The sequence below is a fragment of the Rhinopithecus bieti genome, unplaced genomic scaffold (genome assembly GCF_001698545.2).
Source record: "Rhinopithecus bieti isolate Rb0 unplaced genomic scaffold, ASM169854v2 scaffold_71316, whole genome shotgun sequence".
Classification (NCBI taxonomy): domain Eukaryota; kingdom Metazoa; phylum Chordata; class Mammalia; order Primates; family Cercopithecidae; genus Rhinopithecus; species Rhinopithecus bieti.
Window position 1 is genome coordinate 17429 of NW_016826500.1, and position 7446 is coordinate 24874.

At 39.6% G+C, this 7446-nt stretch overlaps 1 pseudogene; it reads left to right on the plus strand.

Moving 5' to 3' along the window:
* Positions 1–4272, plus strand: part of LOC108522993 (protein FRG1-like) — a 16409-nt pseudogene extending 12137 nt beyond the window's left edge.
* Positions 4273–7446: the final 3174 nt, after the last annotated feature.

The window sequence follows — 7446 nt, forward strand, 5'->3', positions numbered from 1 at the left end:
TCCTCTTGACACATGCTTTTTCTGTTCCTTGGCATTCCTTCCCGGTAGTGAGCATCCTGAACATTGCTTTGTTTATCTCTGTCAGGAATCACAGGCTGCATCCAGTCTGACCCAGATTTGCTCTGTGAGGCATTGTGGGGGCTGGAGTGGAAGGCACCAAGAGATGGAGGAAATGTCTTTTCTAAAATGCCCTTCATTCTTATAATTAGAGCATAAAAATTTATGTTACATTTTTCTCTACTACCAGTGTAATTTAAAAGCCTCTATCAAATGTCTGTATGTACTTCATGTTAGGTTTCCAGTCATATGTTTGATTTCTTTTTACAATAGTCTTGATTTCAAATAATTTCAAATCTAAAGCTCAAACAATTTCAATCTAAAATGTAGGTATTATTGTTAGAGAAGTGAAATGTTAGTTATGTTTTTTCATTACATGTACCCGGCACATGTGTTGTAGTCTCGAATCTGCATCAGGCTCCTGTGAAGTGGATGTGAGCTCAGCCTTAGAGACAGGAAGACAGCCTCTGACCCTCCTTACATCCTCGTGGTTTTTGTCAGTCAGTTCATGGAAATCACATAGTGATTTCAAGGTGTGGTAAAGACAGGATGTGTACCCAGGCCCAGCTGACTCCTAAGCCACTCAATATTTCATAGCGCATTGCTTCTCAGGAAACAGGTCATTGGGGAAATGCAGATGGGTTTGTGACTTATCTTTAATTTTATTTATTTATATTTTATTGTATCATGTTTATTTTTCATCTGGATATCATCACAAAAGTGTTATCAAAGGCAACAACTGCAAATATATGTGCAGTGCTTTGCACTTATACAAAGATACAAAGATACTTATACAAAGATTGTGTTTTTCACTATTTAAAGCAGTTTTCAGATGAAATACAAAGTTTTCTGGGTCTCTTTGGTTAGTCAAGTAGCTGGAATCTCTGAACAGTGATTATTTAGGACTCTTTTCCTTTACTGTTTAATTGCAGACTCTCCTAATCTCTGTCAGCCATTCACATTTATGACCTTGCCTTATCTACCAGAACACAGATCCCTCTTACTAAAGGCAGCATTGTGTTACAGGCCCTAGCAGGGAATGTTTTCAGGTCTTCCAGGACCCTCTAATCAAAACTGTCACAAAGATGTCATTGGCACAAATACATTATTTGTCATCACTTTCTAAGCAGTCCTGGAATTGGACGCTGGCCACAGAGATCCTTAGGAGACATGAGTCCTTACCTCTGCTAATTGCCTGTTCTGTGGGTGATCCTAATTGTTGAATGCAGATCAGTTAACTTATGACATGTGATAGTAAATATCTATCCAAACTTAGGAGGATATAAGAAGTTAGTAAAAGAGGTGGGTTCCAATTAATTAAAACAAGTTGTATAATGTTAAAAGTTTTAATACATTTGGTAATAGTCTGTGCGAAGTAAAATAGCTATCTTAAGCTTTCAATCTGATCAAATGAACAGTTGTCTACTAGGGATAATTTGATCCTAGTATATTCACCGGGAGGACAAAATTAAATTAGTTAATGATTGCTTTATTGCCTAGCAGGATCTGATGTGTAAAACGTTTTTGAAATAATTTTGTCTGTAGTGTTTCTGACCCAAGGGCTGTGGAGGAAGCATGTGGTAGCAGTTACTCATATAGCTTATATATGTGAAGTAAAAACACATAGCCAAAACCTGTCTTTTTCTGAATATAGTTGATCAGTTAATTATTTCTTCTGCATAAGAAATCATCTTGAATGTTCTTATGTGATACGTAAAGTGGGGAAGATGGGAGATAAACATATAACCCATTGGATTCTCTTTTCCAATATCTAGATTAGATCCTGTGCTGAAAGAGAAACCAAGAAAAAAGATGACATTCCAGAAGAAGACAAAGAAAATGTAAAACAATGTGAAATCAATTATGTGTATGTATTCTTTTCCTTTTAGACCTACAGATTTGACAGTGAAGTGCTTCTCAAAGTACTTTCAAAATAAATTACCTAATTAGTTGGGGATGGTGGTGCACACCTGTAGGCCAAGCTACTCGGTAGGCTGAGACAGGAGGATTGTTTGAGCCCAGGAGTCCAAGGCTGCAGTGAGCTCTGATAACCACTGCATTCCAGCCTGGGTGATAGAACAAGACCCTCTCTGACAAAATTAAATTAAAACTGATGGACAAGAAGAGGCAACACAATGTAGCCTCCGGGACAGAGCACTGAGCTCAATGCTTTTCTCAAGGCTTCAGTTTTCTTAATCATCCTACAGCTCTCAAAACTAACATCATCCGGGTTAGTCCGTCTCCCTGTTCATTCATAGAATGGGTGTGATGCCAGTCAAAGGCTGTACTATGGCCAGGACACGGAGGACTCCAGCCGGCATGCCCTAATAGAAGTGGGGCCTTGTGATTCTTCCCAATGAGTGGCCCTCCTTTTGAGGGGTCACGGAGGTCATCTTTGTTGTTGAAAACCTCCAGCTTATTAAAAAAAATACAATTATACCTTTTTTTGTTTTGTTTTGTCTCCCCTAAGATGGAGTCTCTCTCTGTCACCCAGACTGGAGTGCAGTGGCATGATCTCTGCTCATCGCAGCCTTCGCCTCCCAGGTTCATGTGATTCTCCTGCCTCAGCCTCCTGAGTAGCTGGGACTACAGGCACGCGCCACTATGCTCAGCTAATTTTTGTATTTTTAGTAGAGATGGGGTTTCACTGTGTTGGCCAGGCTGTTCTCGAACTCCTGACCTCAAGTGATCTGCTTGCCTTGGCCTCCCAAAGTGCTGGGATTGCAGGCATGAGTCACTGTGCCTGGCCTACAGTTAGACTTTTTTAATAAGTGAAAAAGAAATTAGCAGTATTTATAAATTTCATAGTAAATATGTATAATCAGAGTTTGAGGTATTTTTCAATGAAGACATTTTCTTTGCAGAAATAAATTTCAGAGCTTCCATGACCACAAACTTAAAATAAGTAAAGCAAGACAGTAAAATTCTTAAAAAAGCGCCTTCCGCGTCGATGCGATTGTTGCATGAGACGCTTTTCTGGAGGCAGGGTAGCCCTATTGTATTTACCTTACTTCCGCACTTGCCTTTTCAAGTAGCGCAATAGAAATCGCGTGCCTGTTTAGCAAAACCTATGCCTTCTCTTAAATTCACTATTTAGTTTTTCACATTTTTGTCTTGTAATTTCTCAATTTATGGAATGTGCGCACATATTACTTAGAGAGGACAACATAAGTTTGGGAAAAGACTGTCAAGAATAATATCTTAGAAATTATAACCACATTCGAAGTATGATACTTTAAGCAAATTTTCAGGGGTTTGACTGTGTCTACTTTTATCGTTATCTTTTATAACTATTAGAACCAGAGTTAGAAAGAAACTGTTTGACTAATATAAAATTATGTGGATTCTGTTAGAGTAGTTCAGTTTCCTTAAAATAAGAATAGATCAGCTAAAAATCTAAAAGCTAAACAAGCGAAATTGAAGCAGTTTTATTGTAAGATTTGGAAGAGTGCAGGATGTTTATCATAGCACATTATTAATATTTATTACTCTTCCTATGTGGATAAGTAATATCCTAGATTTACAACATAGGAAAACAGGCAGAGACGTTTAGCTGTGAGTGTACAAGTATAAATCAATTAAGTGCCAGATTTTGATAATCACCAGCCGCTCATTGAAGTCCTATGTTGCAAAGTTACTCTTACCCTTTTTTTACATTTCTTGATAAGGCAATGTTTAATTACATATTTCCTGTTAACTAGCTGGTAGACGTCATACCTAAAGTTAGTACATAATGTTAAGAATTTTTTCCAGCTGAGTAAATGAATACGTATCTAGATGGAAGAAATCAAGAAGAGGATATAAAATACAATCAGGATGTGAACTCTAAAACGGAATAAGCTCTGTGTCCTGTAACTTTTATCACTTCTAATAATACAGCATTCTCACCATGTTGAATGGAAATTTAGAGCACCCTTAAATTCCAGAATAATTAAAATTGCTGTTGTGGATTGAAAAAGCCCTTAGGCAATGTTTATTGACTATTAGGAAATAATTTTTATAAGATTAGAATCCATTTTTTATAGAAATCAAATTTAAAAGTATATATATTTTAATATGTGTTGTGGTAATATAATAACCAAAATTGACCACACAGTTTTAAAGTTTTATATTTAGCAGCAGTTGAATATATATGGCATGTTTTACGTAGATTAATTTTATTATTTTTCTTTGCTTAGGAGAGCCAAATTGAAAGCCGACAGATACTGCAAATGACTGATATTTTTGTTTCTGCCTTATCTTTTTGTGTTTTTTTTCTGAATAAAATACTCAGAGGAAATGCTTTTACAGAATTCTTGAGTTGTTGTGAAATTATTGTTTAGTAACTAGTTTAACCAGCATTAAACAAGCTTAATCAAGATTCTTCATGGATGTACTTTTTAGCTAACTACAATTTTTCACATGGAAATGAAACTTATCGTACACATTTAATGTATCACAGAATTTTTTTCTGGATTTCCTGCCCTGAAGCATGCAGTGTACTAGAAACCAATTCTTCCTGCGCTGCTTGTGGAATCTGTCTTACTGGATCATAGTCTTTACTTTATACAATAGATACTTGATCAGTGCCTTTAATAGAAAGTTAGAAATTCCCAATCCAATCAACAAGGCTTTGATTCTACCTCCGAAGTACTACCCAGATCACAGACAGCCCAAATATCAGAACTAGGGGGCTGGACAGAGAGGGCAAATCATCTGTTAGGGAGTGGGACCGAAAGTGGAAACATTACAAAAGAGCAAGTAGGCTCAGAACAGAGGGGAGATCAGTGCTGGGGAGATCAGTGCTGGGGAAACTCCCTACTGAGGACGGGTTAGCCACATTGGATATGTATGGGACGCTTTTGTCCTTGTGGGCTGGAATGGAAGCTGAAGAAGTTCAGTTGCTAAGTGTTGCTTAGGTCTGCTTTGTTGAAGCCTGTCTCTTTCAGAGTTCCTAAACACAATATTTCCTTGGCATCTAATCCCAGTGAGCGCTCCAAATCCAGGCTGTATATCAGATGTCACGAGAAATTCTGCCTCAGGACTGAGGTTGGTTCAAGCATCTCGATGTTGTCAAAATTCCGTCTTGTGTGCGGGCCTAACCTGAAAGACCCTATGGAGTTCTAGCCTTTCGATTCCATCTGTCACCAGATCTAGAGTTACATGGCATCTGTACAAGCTCGGTAGCTGAGGCACGGGATCAGGCCTAGAAAGGAGCTTTTGGAGCGTTTGTTGTAGGTCTAACTCTAGCTTGGCCCTCCAGTTCCGATAGCTGCACTTTGTCTCATCTTGGGTTCTGATCCTTGGATTGGGAACAAAGTAACTACTCTGATCCCGCAAAGCAGTGGTTCCTGTTCCCAACTGGTGACTATTTTGTCTCCCAGGGGACATTTTTTGGTTTTCACATCTGGGATACGGTGTTAGAAGGTAGAGGCTAGGGATGCTGCAAAGCATGTGGCAAAATCCCGTTCCGCCCAGAACGCTAATAGTACCAAAGTTGTGCAACCTTCCCACCCAAAGGCCTGGTCTATTCCTTGCTTTTGACAGCTCCCTAACCCTTAAACACAGCAGTTCAAATTTATCTGCATAAGCGTCTCCGAGGGACCTGCACGTTTCTAATGTCGACTGCCCAGATCCATCCATGGAGATGCAGGCTTAGCAAGTCTCCAGTGTCGACTGCTGAGACCCATCCGTGGAGACGCAGGCTTAGCAGGTCTCCAGTGTCGACTGCTGAGACCATCGCTGGAGACACAGGCTTAGCAGGTCTAGGACTGGGCTCCACATTTGCATGTGAACAAGTACTCCGGGTCATTCGGAAGCAAGCGATACAAAGCACACATTGAGAATCACCGCCTTCACGAGACTGAATCTTGCCTCCCACTTGGTATCTGAGACCATCTGCCTGCTGACTGGTTTTCCTGGCACAAACATTCTGCATGTAGGTACGGTGTGTTCTTGGACTCCACGTCACCTCGTTCACCCTCATGTTCCCTCGGTTCCTGACCCCAGTCCAGCCAGCAGAACTAATTACAGATCTTGACAACAGAAGATACAGACTTAAAATAATACATTGCCTATTCCCGCGGACTTTATCCACTAGTGAAGGAGGACAAGTGGACAAATGGAGAGGGTAGGTGGAGTCTCCATCCCTGTTTCTCCCATTCCGCTTTATACAAACCCCGGCTAGACCACCGGGAGAGCAACAAGAGGTTAAGAATGACTGCATCTAAATATTGTCATCTGGTCCACTCTTCTGCCATCTTGAACACAAGGATATCATGAGTTTCGTTTAAACCACTACTGAAACCAAGATGATCTGGCTTAGCCCCTGACAGATCAGTCTAGTAATCTTATCAAAACCAAGATTACCTAAAGCACTAACCAAAGGAAAACCTCACACACCCCAACCTGTGACTGCTCACATTTTTCAGATTGAATAATTTCAATTGTATTTTAGGTTCATTGACTCTTTACCACCTCCAAGCTGCTCCTGAAGACAACTGATTATAATTTTTAACTTGGAAAACTTTCTCACTTCTAGAATTTCGACTTGAACCTTTGTTATTATTGTAGTTTCTTCTTCTCTGCTGTGATTTCCTATCCATTTATTATAAGGGTTTTTGGAGTTTTTATTTCAGTCAGAATTATAATAACTACTTTAAAAATTCACACTAATTCCAACATCGGGGTCATCTTGAGGTCAGTCTCTATTGATTGCCTTTTTCTTTGAATATGTTTATTTATATGTTTGATATAATGGGATTGAATCCTGAAGATTGTAAAAACTGGATTTTGTTTTGTTCCTCTGAAAATTTTGATAATTTTTTGTTATATTTGTTTGATTTTTTTTCTATTGTATACTTTACATTTTCTTCCAAGGGTTTTAACATTTCTACTTCTCAAAATAGTTATATTTATGCTAAAAATTATACAAAGTAACTTGGTGCAGTGGCTCATATCTGTAATCCCAGCACTTTTAGAGGCCCAAGCAGGAGGATCACTCGAGCCCAGGAGTTGGAACCAGCCTAGACAACAGGGCAAGACCTTGTCTCCACAAAGAATTATTAGGGTGGTGCAATTACTTTTGCACCAACCTGATGAAACATAAGTTGGGTATGGTGGTGGCATGTGCCTGTGGTCTCAGTCATTTGGGAGGTGAAGGCAGAGGTGGGAGGATTGATTGAGCCCAGGAGTTCCAGACCAGCCTGCGACACTGTCCCTACAAAAAAAAAAAAAAAAAAAAATTAGCTGGGTAGCTGGGCCCACATACCTGTGGCACTAGCTACTTGGGAGGCAAAGACAGAGGTGCCAGAATCACTTGAGCCCAGAAGCTCAAGGCTGCAGTGCACTGTGATTGTGCCACTGCACTCCAGCCTGGGTGATGGAGCACGACCCTGACTCCAAATAATA